The sequence below is a fragment of the Mobula hypostoma genome, chromosome 2, assembly GCF_963921235.1.
Source record: "Mobula hypostoma chromosome 2, sMobHyp1.1, whole genome shotgun sequence".
In the NCBI taxonomy this organism is placed as follows: domain Eukaryota; kingdom Metazoa; phylum Chordata; class Chondrichthyes; order Myliobatiformes; family Myliobatidae; genus Mobula; species Mobula hypostoma.
This window is the reverse complement of record NC_086098.1, coordinates 24,995,874-25,011,984: the sequence shown is the minus strand read 5'-3', so window position 1 is coordinate 25,011,984 and position 16,111 is coordinate 24,995,874.

The window sequence follows — 16,111 nt, the reverse complement described above, 5'->3', positions numbered from 1 at the left end:
TCTAGAACTCACTTCTGGTAAAACTTCAAAGATTTTGTTCATTTAATTGCAGGCGTCGATATCTGTCATAGAGGGGTCAGAAGTGGAGAGAGTGAGCAGCTTCGTTCCTGGGTGTCAAGATCTCTGAGGATCTCTTCTTTCCCTTCGGTTGTCCATCGGAATCTGATGACGACGTCCACTCCTTTAACGGCGAGATCTTTGATGACTATACAGTCCTATCCTGGACCCACAAGCTCTACTGCAGGTGGGACATGTATATGTGGTAGTGGTGGTAACCATGGCTGCATTTCTCCTGGCTCTCTTCTGCTGTCTTCTGGTTGTTCTTTCCGTCTCCAGAATACAAACCCCGTCCCTACACAGCTGTCGCCAAGTGGTACGGTCAGCAGCAACATCCTCCAGGTCCTCCGGTCTGATCTTGCACTTCCTTAAAGCATTCTGCATCTGATCCTTATAGCGCTCCTTTTGCCCTCCAGCTGAGCGTCGACCATGATGTAGCTGGTCGTATAACACTCTGTGGGGTAGCCGACATGGGGGCATCCTTATCACGTGCCCCAGCCATTGCAGCTGACGCTGGGTGATCATGACTTCAATACTCCTACAGTTGGTCTTTACAAGTATTTCAGTGTGAGGCACCCGCTCACACCAGGTGCTTCCCAGGATGTGCTGGAGGCAGCTTATGTGGAAGCACTCCAAGGACTTGATGTGATGGCTGTAGGTTACCCAAGCTTCACAGCTATAAAGGAGGGTGGTGACAAAGAGCTTGGTATACAGTGACCTTTTTGGAGGGACAAAGGCTCCTGTTCTGAAAGACTCTACGCCGAAATCTCCCAAAAGCAGCTGATGCCTGTTTAATGCGGCTCTGGGTATTGTTGTCAATGCCGCTATCCTCAGAGAGAATGCTCCCCAGATATTTGAAAGATGGCACTACTGACAGCTTTTCATCGACAACAGTGAAGGCAGGTAGAGTGGGTGGGACACTGGTATTCCATTGGCAAACCACTTCTGTCTTGGTGGTATTGACAGTCAGCCCCATCCTGCTGTACGCTCTCACCGCCACAGCAAGGACAGTCTGAAGATCCTCCGGAGTATGGGCCACAAGAGCGCAGTCGTCTGCATACTGCAGCTCCAGGACACGCTCTCTACGGAGTTTGGTGGTTGCGTGAAGCCTCCTGATGTCAAAGAGGTTGCCATCTAATCTGACGTCCACTGCCACACCGCTGCTGTCTTCAATCTTGTTGTGGAGAAGTTTGGTAACACACAAGAGGAAGAGGTTAAAGAGCATTGGCGCTAGCACACATCCCTGCCTCACCCCTGTGCGTACAAGGAAGGGCTTGGACTCTTGTCCTTCTATGGTCTCCCGAGCAGTCACCCCATCGTGGAACTGGTGGAGGATGTTAACAAATTTATTGGGACAGCCAAACCTGAGGAGGACATCCCATAACAGCTCTCTTTGCACAGTGTCGAACGCTTTGGAGAGGTCGACAAAGGCCATAAACAAGTCCTGATGTTGCTCCCGGCACTTTTCCTGAAGCTGCCGTGCTGTAAAGACCATGTCGATCGTTCTCCTGTTCTTCCTAAATTCACACTGCGATTCAGGCAGCATTGACGTGGTGATTTTGCTGATGAGTCTCTGAAGCATCACCTTGGCCAGGACCTTTCCAGCAACAGAAAGGAGTGATATGCCCCTACTATCGGCTCAGATGGCCTTGTCACCCTTGTTCTTATAAATGACAACGATGCTTGCGTTTCTCCATTGCTGCGGGATGTTCTCATCAGTCCAGGCCTTGGTGATATACTGCTAGAGGATGTGCATACACATGTACCCTCCATTCTTCAGTAACTCAGCAGGGATATTGTCAGTGCCAGGGGACTTGTTGTTCTTAAGGGAATGGACAGCTGATAGAACCTCCTGGAAAGTTAGTGGTAGACTGAGGTCGTGGATAGGAGGAAGTTCAGGCAGTTCGTCCAGGATGGTGGGGTCTGCATCAGAGTCTGATTATGCAGGGTGTTAAAATGCTCAGCCCACCTCAGCAGAATGGTATTCTGATTCTTCAGAAGTGTTAGACCATCTGCTGTTTTCAGGGGAGTAACTCATTGATTTATTGGGCTGTAGATTGTTTTGACAGCATTGTAAAAATTATGCATGTCATTATTATTGGCAAAGGACTGGATTTCATGTGCCTTTTCAGTCCACCACTCATTTTGTATGGCCCGTATTGCCTTTTGCACATTCCTCCGAGCTGCCTGCCAATGCTGTCTGATGCTGGTGGATGAAGGGTTGTCTAAAGTTGCCTGGTGTGCTTTGTGCATGTCCTTAAGCAAGTTGTGGATGGTGTCTGAGTTACCGTCAAACCAGTCTTGGTGGATCCTGCTCTTATGGCCGATGGATTGAGCTGCTGCCTCATAGAGCGCAGAGATGATACAGGTCCACCGTTGTTCCATGGTATTTTCTGAGCTCAGACAAGGTTCCAACTCCCTTAGTTTCTCAGCTAGGATGCATCGAAACTCACTTCTTACTTCTGTGTTTCTCAGGCAGTTGCAATTTAGCCGCTTTTTATTGGGTTTTTGCGGCCGCAAGGGGGGACACACTTTCAAATGGAGCTTGGCCACAATCATACGGTGGTCAGTCCAGCACTCTGCACCTCTCATGGCACGGGTGATAAGAACATCCTTGATGTCACTATGTCTCACAATGATGAAGTCGATCACGTGCCAATGTTTAGAGCGAGGGTGCATCCACGTGGTCTTATATTTTGCCTTCTGCTGGAAGATGGTGTTGGTTATGGTAAGGTTATGCTCAGAGCAAAGAGTAAGTAGCCTCATGCCATTTGCATTCCCCTTGCCAATACCATGCCTATCTATCTGAGGATCTAACCTGGTCCCAACATATAGATGTAGTTATAAAGAAGGCAAGACAGTGGCTATACTTTATTAGGAGTTTGAAGAGATTTGGCATGCCAACAAATACACTGAAAAACTTCTATAGTTGTACCGTGGAGAGCATTCTGACAGGCTGCATCACTGTCTGGTATGGAGGGGCTACTCCACAGGACCGAAGGAAGCTGCAGACAGTTGTAAATCTAGTCAGCTTTATCTTGGGCACTAACCTACAAAGTACCCAGGACACCTTCAGGGAGCAGTGTCTCAGAAAGCCAGCATCCATTATTAAGGACCTCCAGCACCCAGGGCATGCCCTTTTCTCACTGTTACCATCAGGTAGGAGGTACAGAAGCCTGAAGGCACACACTCAGTGATTCAGGAACAGCTTCTTCCCCTCTGCCATCCAATTCCTAAATGACATTGTATTTTTTTTTAATATACTGTATTTCTGGTTTTGCACAATTTTTTAATCTATTCAATATACATATACTGTATTTGATTTACTTGTTTATTTATTATTATTTTTATTTTATTTATTATTTTTTCTCTCTCTCTGCTAGATTATGTATTGCATTGAACTGCTGCTCCTAAGTTCACACATTTCATGTCACATGCCGGTGATAATAAACCTGATTCTGATTCTGATATTAATGTTAACCAACAGTGAAAGTATTTGAAAAGGGCTGAGATGTTTCCTTTATCTAGAGTTCTGCAATATTTATGGATACAATATTGCACAGAAGTCTTTGGCACACACACACACACACATATATATATATATAGTTAGGGGCCTAAGACTTTTGCACATTACTGTAGTAATTTTATGTATTGCATTGCACTGCTGCCGCAATAAATAAACAAATTTCTTTACACATGTGAGTGATGATAAATCTGGTCCTGATATGGCTTTTATTGTGGACTGAGAGTGGGAAGGGGGTAGGGAGAGCGGAATCATAGTTGGGTAAAGGGGAAGGGAGAGAGAAGGGAGCGGAAAGCATCAGAGGGGCATTCTGTAATGTTCAATAAACCACCTGTTTGGAACCAAATGACTTTGCCTGGTCTCTTAAGGCTGGGTGTGTCTGCACCACCAGCTCCCCACCACCCCACCCCCGCCACCTGTCCCACACCTCTCCTGCGGCACTACGCTCTCACTTTTCCCACTATACTTTGCACCTGTCCGATTTACAAACTTGCTTTCCGCTCCATGTTGACAACTACAGCACAGTGCAAAAATCTCAGGCATCCTAGCTCTATATGTGTGCCTAAGAGTTTTGCACGATACTGTAGATACAGTAGAAATCTTTGATAATTGAACTCCCGGTTCAGGTAGTGACTATAAGATTTAAATTGCTGAGCATGCTAGGAGGTCTGGCAGCATCTTTGGAGGGAGAATCAGAATTGAATAGTCATTTCAGATTGATAATGTTTCATCAGACACAATAGCGGTCACTGCTGGCTTAAACACCCCTTCACATAGCAGTCGGGACCAATATCTGTGCCTGCACTTATGAGTTCAGTTTTTTCAATTGATTTTTAAATTGGTCCTTAGATCTGGTTTCAGTATAGGAATGGCAATGATGGTGAGGGGGAAAAGAGCGTCAAAGCAGATTATAATAAGGAAATACAATTAATCAACTATATAATGAATGAATGGATTAATTAATTTTTGTCAGAGAAATGGCACGGAACAGGTCATTCCAATCCAACAGCCCACCATTTTAACACTAGCTAATCACAGGACAACTTACAAAGACCAATTAACCTACTAACCAGCATGACTGTGGGAGGAAACTGGAGCATCCGGAGGAAACCCACGCGGTCACAGGGAGAATGATCATGAGGCAAACTCTTTGCAGATTGCGCCGGAAGTGAACTCTGAAGTGGATGACCCAAGGTGTAATAACGTCGTGGTAACCACTATGTTGTCGTGGTATCCCATTTATTCCCAAGCCTTGCAAAAAGTACACTGTGCAGAGGTTTCACATGTAAATTATGTGGGTTAACTGGATAAAAGTGGCTTTATGGAAACAGGCGATTTGATGAGTGTGATACTAGATCTCCTATTAGGGAATGAGACGGGGCAGGTAAGAGAAATTTGTTTTGGGGTACTCTTTGCATAATGCCATTAGTTTACAGAAAAGGATAGCTCTAGTCCTTGAATTGAGAATTTCCACAGAGGTTGGGTGAGACTACAACTAGAGGTCATGGGTGAAGGATGAAAGGTGAAAAAACATGAGAGGAATTTCTTCACTCAAAAGATAGTGAAACAAGCTGTCAGAGCAAATGGTGTATGTGGGTCGATTTCAACATTTAAGAGAGGTTTGGATGGGTACATGGATGAGAGAGGTCTGAAGGATAATGGTCCGGGTGCAGGTTGATGGAATTAATGGTTTGACACAGATTGGATGGGCCGAAAGGCCTGTTTCTGTGCTGTAGTGTTTTATGACGATGACTCTATCATGTGTCAAGATGTGGCTGATTTTGGAAGGGTAGAAATGATTGAGGCATCAGAAAAGAATGAGAAGTAGTATGAGATCAAAAAAGTCAAAGTTTAAAATTTTTTATCAAAATATGTAAACGTTACCACATAGCACTTCAAAATTCCTTTTCTTGCAGGCATTTACTGAAAAGTGAAGAAGAACAAAAGAACTTAATAAAAATGATACATAAAGACTGACAAAAGAAGGCCAAGTGCAAATAAAAGATAATACTGAGATCATGAATTGTAAAGAGTCTTTGAAAGTGAGACCATAGGTTGTAGAATTAGTTCAGAGCATTGGTGAGGGTAGTTATCCACATCAGTTCAAGAGCGTGATGGTTGAAGAGTAATAACTACTCTTGAACCTGGTGGTGAGGGACCTAAGGCTATTGTACCTCCTGCTGTCCGATGGCGGTAGCGAGAAGAGAGCGTGGCCTGGATGGTGAGGATTGTCGATGATGACTCAAGGGGTGAATACCAGTGTCAGTTTTCAGAGCAATCCTGTCAAACCTCTTCCATCATTACTTCCTTGCAAACTGTTGTCTCTGATTCAATTCACTGCACCCGCCCCCCCCCCCCCCAATTCCGCTCCAAAATTGTAAGTAGGAAGAAACTGGAAAATTTGGTAGAAACCTACAAACTCACAGGGAGAATGTGCAAATTCCACTCTGACAGCGCTGGAGAACAGGGCAGAACCCTGGTCACTGGATCTGTGAGGGCAGTGACACTACCTGCTGTGCTGCTATGCCACTGGCTGCACTAATACTTTGTGAGCACAGAATTGTTCTTTCTCACGTACAGGGCAACTCTCCCAGGGGAAGTTCCTCAAAGACACCTCTGTAATACAATAGAACCATAGAACCATAGAAACTACAGAACAGAAACAGGCCTTTTGGCCCTTCTTGGCTGTGCCAAACCATTTTCTGCCTAGTCCCACTGACTTGCACACGGACCATATCCCTCCATACACCTCCCATCCATGTATCTGTCCAATTTATTCTTAAATGTTAAAAAAGAACCCACATTTACCACCTCGTCTGGCAGCTCATTCCATACTCCCACCACTCTCTGTGTGAAGAAGTTTGAAATTGAGGATAGCAAATCTCAATTTTCTGGGAAGCAGACAGAGAAATAGAGCAAAAAGAAGGGACGGCGCTCTGAGATGATTCCAGGTAGAAGAACGAGTAAGGAAGGTCAGATATCTGGGACAAGATGAAATATTGGAATTCTTGGCACTTTGAGCCAAAAAATACTGTATTTGGTAAGGGTCAATGACAGATACAGAAAATTTCATATGGACCACATAGTGTCTGGTCCGGGTGCGAGTGAGGATAGAACTGAAGAGGGTCAGAGATGTGTGTTACATGACCACCCTGTGGTGGTGGTTACTAACGAACTAAAACCCATACAAAAGGAGAAGAAGACAACTAGCCCAACAGCTGCCATGGGAAGGAAGCTCTGGGAAACACAACCAATCAGCTTCACTGGCATCTGAAACAAATGTCCAGGAAGTTACAAATCATTTGAAATGCTGAGAAAACTTTTGGGAATAACTAAATCTGAAATGTTGAAATATGTGGTTGTGTCAATGTGCTCTTGTATGTAAAGACATTCTACTATTGTATCGTGTTGTTAATTTCTTTTTTTGTGTGGTATATGGTTATCAGTGCAACACACACAAAATGCTGCAGGACAGGCAGCATTTATGGAGGGGATAAACAGATGACATTTCAGGCAAAGATCATTCATCAGGACTGGAAAGGAAGGGTGAAGAAGCCAGAATAAGAAGCTGTGGGGAGGGTTATCAGTGCAAAGTCTTGCTTTCATGTTGGTGGGATCGTCAGTAGCTTAAAAAACTATTATTATAACATTGGACATACAACAGGCTCTATTGAATACTGAGTACTAGTTCAACGTAAATTTGTTATTAAAGTCCATATATGTCACCATATACAACCTGAGATTCATTTTCTTGTGTGCACACTCAATAACTCTGTAGTGGAATAATAGCCATAATGGAATCAGTGAAAGACTGCAACCAGTGTGCAAATGACAACAAACCGTCCAAATGCAAAAAAAAAGTTAATAATTATAAATAAATAAGAAGTAAATAACAGAAACATAGATGAAGACTTTGAAAGTGAGTTCATTGGTTGTGGGAATATTTCAACGATGGAGCAAGGGAAATTGAATGAAGTTATCCCCTTTGGTTCAAGAGCCTCATGGTTGAGGGGTAATAACAGTTCTCGAACCTGGCAGTGCGAGTCCAGAGGCTCTTGCACCTTCTTCCTGATAGCAGCTACAAGAAGAGAGCACAACTTGGGTGGTGGGGGTCCTTGATGATGGATGCTGCATTCCTGTGACAATGATTTCACGTAGACGCGCTCAATGGTGGCGAGGGCTTTACCCGTGATGGACTGGGCTGTATCCACCACTTTTTGTAGGATTTTCCATTTAGGGGTAGTTGTGTTTCCATAACAGCCTGTGATGCATCCAGAAAGAACTCTGCATGCATACAGAAATATTAAAATTCTACGTGTAAAAGCCTCTGTGGTTGGTCTATCAGAAGCTATCTCCTCTGAAGGTATTTCCATTGTGATAATTCAGTTTCCGCCAGTGTTTTCATCTTCATTAATCAAAGTTTAGGAAGCTTACAACAACATTCCTTATAAACAATATGTTTTTAGTGTTTGGTACTGAGCCATCATCTTCAGTGTACTGTAAGTAACAAATTACAATGGGATGCATTAGAGAGTGTAATTCTCTACATCCTCATCAATATGCAGCTCCAGGAATATTCTGAAACTCATTTTGTTTGTTTTCTTTCCTTTGGGTTCTGAGTTTAACAGCTAGAATATTATTGAAGACTCAGTTTGGCTTTCTCATTCTTTTACTTCAGCTTTATCAACAATAATAAGCCCTATTTATACTGCATCTATAACAAAGGAAAAGGTTCCAAGGTACCTACCAAAGGCAGAAATGTTACAAAACAAAATTTGGCACTGAGGCATATAAGAAATTAGGTCAGAGGTATAAATTTGAAAAAAAAAACTATGTTATAAACATTATCTTACAGGAGAGAGAGAGAGAGAGAGAGAGAGAGAGAGAGAGGGAGAGAGAGAGAGAGAGAGAGAGAGAGAGGGAGAAGGAGAGGGAGAAGGAGAGGGAGAAGGAGAGGGAGAAGGAGAGGGAGAAGGAGAGGGAGAAGGAGAGGGAGAAGGAGAGGGAGAAGGAGAGGGAGAAGGAGAGGGAGAAGGAGAGGGAGAAGGAGAGGGAGAAGGAGAGGGAGAAGGAGAGGGAGAAGGAGAGGGAGAAGGAGAGGGAGAAGGAGAGGGAGAAGGAGAGGGAGAAGGAGAGGGAGAAGGAGAGGGAGAGGGAGAGGGAGAGGGAGAGGGAGAGGGAGAAGGAGAGGGAGAAGGAGAGGGAGAAGGAGAGGGAGAAGGAGAGGGAGAAGGAGAGGGAGAAGGAGAGGGAGAAGGAGAGGGAGAAGGAGAGGGAGAAGGAGAGGGAGAAGGAGAGGGAGAGAGGGAGGGAGAGAAAGAAAGAAAGAAATCCAAGAGGTTTAAGGTGGGAATTTCAGAGCTTAGACTTTTCTAGTTGAAAGCACTTAAATTTAGGGATGATCTAAAGTTGGCCAGAATTGGAGATGCACAAATAACCCCTATGGTTCTAAAGTGGGGTGAGATTAAATTGACTAATAACTGAACAAGGCAGCACAGTGGTCCATCCGGCCAAGCACAGCACCAGTGGTCTGGGTTCAATGCTGACCTCTGGAGTAATCTGTGAGGGATTTGCATGTTATTCCTGAGACATAGCTTATTCCAGGTGCTCTGGTTTCCACCCACATTCAACAGACAATTCTCCTTGCTTCAACACACATGCGCAAATTACTGGAGGATCTCAGCAGGTCAGGCAGCATCAATGGAGGAAAATGAACAGTTGGTGTTTAATTTGCCCAGTTCTGATGAGAGATCTAACCTGAAAGGTCTCTTGTTCATAGATGCTGCCTGACCTGTTGAGCTCCCCCAGCATTTTATGTGTGTGTTGCTCAAGATTTCCTGCATCTCCTCTGCCTCAGTTTTCGCGCTTGGCAGGTTGGTAGTTAATAGAATGTAAATTAACAATTGTAAATTCCCTGTAGTGTGTAGGCAAGTGGCATAATCTGGATGGAATTGATGGGGATGTGTGGAGAATTAAATGGCATTAATGTGGGATTGAAATAGAAAGGTGATTGGTGGTTGGCATGTATTCAGTGGACAAGGACCCATCTCCATGCCGATGGCTCCAGAAAGTGATTTATAAAAAAACAAAGGTGAGAATTTTAAGATTGGTGCTTTAATTATTAGCAGTCACGACACATCAGTATGGGGATTGGTCAGTGGACTAATGTAACCTGGTGCAACAGAGAATAGAGGTTTTGACGATAAACATACAGGGAGTAGGAGGAAAAAGACCTTCCAGGATCATATGGAACGGCCAGATCCAGACGTAACGAAGGCTTTTAACAGTTCATGAGTTGAGGCTAGAGAAACCTATTAATGCATCTGACAGTATTTGTTCATTTTTTTAAAAATTAGGCTAAATTTAGAAAACTTGTCCTGCATTTTCTTTCTGATTTTAAGTGAAAAAAAGTCCACTTACCATTACTGATGAAGGTATTTTCAAATTCTTGCGCTGCTTTCCTTTTTTATTAGTTGTCCTATGGTTTCATTAACGCCACTAATTTTTGCTGAGTTTATGCATAAAGGCTAACCGCATGCAAACGGTTGCCCTGCACATCTAAAACAGAGCCAAGTCTAAACATCCTCAATGTATTCCAGAGGGGGTTAGAAATGAAGATTGAATGCAACTGGCTGTGCTGTCAGACCAAAGAATTGAGGCAGGTTTTGGCCAAGCCCCAGGTGACCACCCTAATGAAAATAAAGTCAAGCCTTTACCAAAACAACAGCAATTTCTGATGCTGAAATTGTATCTGGCCGACACGGTAAGACCTTGGGAATGCAGTAGGCTCAGTTGGGATCTACATATACCTGACCCTAAGACAGCAAATCCAAAATAAGGCCTGACCTTAAAATTCTGTGAAGGAGTACAAATGAAATTTAAGAAGAGTAACAAGGCAAGTCATTTGGAACATAAATTAAATGAATCAAATATAATACAGGCAAACAATTACTATTTAAATGACATATCTTATTAAGATTGAAATCTCAGAAAGAATCTGCATTTATTCCTAGAGGTTTATTCCTAGAAAATTTTATTTTCATTACTGAATTAGTCTAGTTTTTTTACTTGTCAATTTTCTTTTATAGTAGGAAACTAATTTTAATTAGGAGGTTTATCATTTATCTTCTGCTTAATAAATGGTCTGTGTATATTTCAGAGTTGGGTTGTAGGGATGAGGATGTTTGCATGGGATATCTGACTAATTAAAAAAAATACAGGTAAATAAAATTTACAGTTAAATCTGTAACCAAGTTTGCACACCTTCATAAATAATTTAGTCTAAAGTGTAGCGTTTTTTCACGCTTTCCTCCTCTGAAGAAAATGACAATAGATCAGTACTTGACAATGCTGAATCAATAAACACATTTAGACTCATAAAGGAAGTCATTACTGCAGACTTCTCAGACCCTACTGTGGATAACTGAACAGGCAAATTGAAGGAATTAGTCTCTTGTTTAAGACACTACAATACATTCTTCATTACCTCTATAACCTGACACCGAGTGTCAAAATAACTAATGACATGTTGATGGCAAGAATGCTTAAAGGAGAGCTAAATCAGTGAACATAAGCCGTTTTTATTTAACATTTTACCTGATGTGATTACTTGAGACAGAATGAAACACTAGATGAGAAAATGGCTGCACTTAAAATCTCATTATTATTTGTAAAAGAGGATTATGATTTCTAGTTAAGTAAAGGAAATCATGTACAATAATTGCTGTAAGTTTCAAACGCTTATGGAATTGAAATAATTGTATAAACCTATGAGGTACTGGGAAAATATTGGAATTGGAATTCTTGTTAATATTGTCACATGCACTGAGATACAGTGAAAAGCTTGTCTTGTATACTGTTCATGAAGATCAAATGCATTGAGGTAGAACAAGGTAAAACAATAAAAATGCAGAATAAAGTGTAACAGCTACACTTAATTCTGCATTAAGTGCGAACCAGGCAAACAATAAGGTATAATTTCAAAACGGAGGTAGATTACGAGGTCAAGAGGTCAAGAGTCTACTTCATCGTTCTAGGGAACCATTTAATTGTCCTATAACAGCAGGGCAGAACCTGTCTTTGAGCCTGGTGGTATGTGCTTTCAGGCTTTTGTATCTTCTGTTCAGTGGGAGGGGGGGAGAAGAGAGAATGTCTCGGGTGGCTGCATTACTGAGGCAGTGAGAAGTATAGACAGAGCAGAGGTCTGCAGAGGTTCGGCACGTCATCGAAAACCCTGATGTGTGGTGGAAAGTGTGCTGACTGTCTGCATTAGGACCCAGTATGGGAACGTCAAAGCCTTTGAGCAGAAAATCCTGTGAAAGGTTGTGAATTCGGTCCAGTACAACCCTCCTAACCACTGAGTAAATGGACATGAAATGTGCCATAGAAAATAACCACCTATTATCAAAGATCCTTACCACCCAGGCCATGCTCTTTTCTCTCTGCTGCCACCAGGTAGAAAGTGTAAGTGGCTCAGGAACAGTTACCACCACCACCCCCCCCCCCCCACCGCCTTCAACCATCAGGTTCTTGAATGAAAGGGGATAACTACACTTATTTAAGGACTCATTTAAAGACTCTGTTATATAGCTATTTCATGCTTGTTATTTATTGCTATTTGTTTATATCTGATTTTGCACAGATTGTTTACAGTTTACAGTTACTGTTCTATAGATTTGAGAGGCATCCCAGCAGAAAAAGAATCCCAGGATTGTATGTGGTGCAGACATCCCACCTCTCCCGGAAGTTCCAGGAGTCTCCTGCATATTGATAGTGGCTCTCTGATGCCCACAAATTATATACAATATCCCAGAAATCGATTTTTTGAGAGCGAGTGAGAGACCGCGAGAGAGCGCGAGCACGTGGGAGAGCGCGAGAGAGAGAAAGCGAGCCATGGCAGAGTGTTCCAAAAAAAGAAAATATAAAACATACCTCACCCCAGACTACCCTAAAGTGTACCCCTGCCTAATAGGGGTCAAAAATAATGACAGTGTTTCTCGCTGCGCTGTTTGCAACAGTGACTTTTCTATTGCCCATGGTGGGTTAAGACTGTAAAAGACATATTGAGGTGATTTTAACAGGTGTAATTCGTAACATAGCTAACGTTATTTAAACTAGCTGGCTAGCTGCTAAGGAGCTACTCTATTGCAGACATCCCACCTCTCCTGGAAGTTCTAGAAGTCTCCCGCAAACTGCTGGTGCTACCTCCCTGAAATGAGTTTTTGCAGGGTGGGATGTCTGGTGGTGACATGTAGATGACATGTATTTGGATGAATCCAGGAATGTAAGGGTTATCATATGAGGAACGTTTGATGGCTCTGGGTCTGCACTCGCTGGAATACAGAAGGATGAGGGGGGATCAAATTGAAACCTTTCAAATGTTGAAAGGCCTAGACAGAGTAGATGTGGAAAGGATGTTTCCCATGGTGAAAGAGTCTAGGGCAAGAGGGCACAGCCTTAGGACAGAGGGGTGCCCTTTCAAAACCGAGATGTGGAGAAATTTCTTTAGCCAAAGAGTGGTGAATTTGTGGAATTTGTTGCCACATGCAGCTGTGGAGGCCAGGTCGCTGGGTGTATTTAAGGCAGAGATTGATAGGTTCTTGATTAGACATGGCATCAAAGGTTATGGGGAGAAGGCCAGGAACTGGGTGAGGAGGAGATAAAAAAAATGGATCAGCCATGATTGACTGATGGAGCAGACTCAATCGGCCAGATGGCCTAATTCTGCTCCTCTGTCTTAATCTTGTGTATATACTCTGATAATAAATTTTACTCATAGAGTGGAGAGTGGTTTTCGTGATATGCTGAGCTGTGTCCACAACACTCTTATTAAGGCCTAGATTTGCCTTTGTTGTACAGCCAAAGTGTAGTAGATTGTCCTTTCACTGTAACACAAAAATAATAGTAAGTTATATAAATATTATCTCTCAACCATCAGGCTCTTGGACAGAGGGGATAACTTCACTGATCCCATCACCGAACTGTTCTCACAACCTATGGACTCACTTTCAAGAATGCTTCATCTCATGTTCTTGATATTTATTGCTTATTTATTACTTTTTTTTTCTTTTTGTATTTGCGCAGTTTGCTGACTTTTGCAAAGTTCAAAGTTCATTTGTAATCAAAGTATGTATAAATTATACAACCTTAAGATTTGTCTGCTTACAGGCACCCACAAAGCAAGAAAATTAAAACCCAATCGAAAAAAAGACCAACACCCAATGCGCAGAAAGAGAGAAAGAAAATACAGATCATACAAACATTAAAAGCAAGCAACAGCATTCAGAAGCAAATGGAGTCTGTAGATCCAGGGCCCAGAGCAACAGGAGTAGATCCATCTCCTCAGTCTCAGTTCATCACACAGCAGGGCGAATCTCCGCGAAGCTTGCTGATATGAAGCACGGAGGAGCCGGAGCCCGTCTCACAGCCCCAGTGCCCCACAGGGAGGGGTGGAAGAGCGAACAGAATTGATCTGACCCTTGCCTCCAGTTCCAAAACCCTGCGTTTTCAGTCTATTTGGGCCGGCGTTTAAATTGTCCAAAAACTGGGTCGTCCCCTCCACTAGGACCTGGACCCTGCTGCAGCGAAACGCTCTGGGCCTGTACCCCACCGCCCAGTTCAAGGCCATAGTCGACCTTTCCAAACCAGCTTGGTGCTCAGATTGATCCAACCTTGCTCCAGGTTTAGGTGGATGTGCTCCAAAACTCTGCACCAACTCCTTTCCAATTTGCTTGCTCCAACTCCATCTCTGACTCAAACATGCCTCAACCTCCTCAAACTCCTCAACTTCTCCTCAAACATGCTATTCTCCAACTCAATCGCAATTCAGCCTCGCCTGATTTCCCCTCTTCATTGTTTATGTTGATAGGTTACCACAACTTACCACAGAAAAAGAGTTACTAATAAAGTATTTAGTCATCTTTCTTGCATTAATAACCACCAATAAGCTGTTGCTCAACTTCAGTAGTGTCATCTTAAACTGAAAGTTGTTTGCTTGTCACGTGTGTGGTTTTCCATTGAATCCATTGGATTCTTTGTATTTTCTGTGTATGTTCACATGAAAATGAAACTCAGGGTTGTATATGGTAACATATATGTACTTTGATAATAAATTTACATTGAACTTTGAATTTTAAACTTTGAAAAACTGGGAAGAATAAAACATGTCTTCCAGGGTTAATTTATTCCAATTATTCAAGAAGGCCTAATTTCAGGTTCAGGACAGTTATTGCCCTTCAACAATCAGGCTCTGGAACCAGCCTGGATATCTTCACTCACCACGACACTGAACACAAACTATGGATTCACTTTCAAGGACTCTACTACTCATGTTGTCAGTATTAATAAATAAATTCATTTATTTGTAAATTATTTTTTATTTACCTATCTATTTGTTTATTTATCTATTTCCTCTTTTTGTATTTGCACAGCTTGGCTTCCGTTGCACATTGTTTACTTGTCAGTCTTTGTTTCTAGTTTTTTCATTGATTCTATTGTGTTTCTTTGTTACTTTGAATGCCTGCAAGAAAATGAATCTTGGGGTAGTATCTGGTGACATATGTATATACTTGGACAATAAATTTACTTTAAACTTCAATACTTTCTTTGGAGTCTGAATGGTGTGAGAAATAGAAAGAGGACTAGCTAATTTACCTCTTGTGACTTGTCTATCATTCAACCACATCTTTTTATCAGGGTCACGTTACTGCACTAACCTCCTGTCTCCTGATCCCCTTAATATATGGAAATTTAGCAGCCGGTTTCTTGTATGTACGTATGTAGTGACTGAAACTCCAGAGGCCTTTGCAGTGAATTCCAAAGATTCACTTCTTTCTTCATGAAGAAGTTCATTCCTATTTCAGTCTCAATTGGCCAGCTCTTTATTCTGAGCATGTGGCCCCCGCTGTTAGATACCTCCATCTAATGCCGTGGGAATTCTGTGTACTGCCACAAGATCGCTACTCACTCTTCTAATGGATGTAATGATTTTCATCTACCAAAATCTCATTTTCCAGAATGCTTCCCATATATTGGAAAGCAACAAATGTAATCCCACGAAGTGAGGAGGGAATGAAAAGAATACACAACCACAGATCTATCACAAGCAAAACCACAGTTAGCTGGAAGCCAAGAGCAGTGACAATGCTAGAAGCTATTTTCAAGGAAGTGGTAAGAAACAGTTAGAAAATAATCACTGGATCAGACAAGCACAACATGTTTTTATAAAAGAGATATCAAGTTTGGCAAATATATCAGAGTTCTTTTTAGGTTATAACTGTACTGCCCTGGTTAAGATTTTTACTGCTAATGCTGCAGGGTATTTCATTTGGTTGCTTTCCGTAGAAGCAGTGAGAGATATGTGATGGACACTGGTGGGGTTTGTGGTCTTTTTGGCGGGAGCTATACAGAGGACAGGAGTGTGACGGCTGAGGATGCCGTGGGAAGGAGCATCCCGGTTGCACAAGGTGCTTTGTGCAGCTGAATGACTCCAAGGATGAAGTGCTCCTGAGAGAGTACCCATTTGATCGAGGT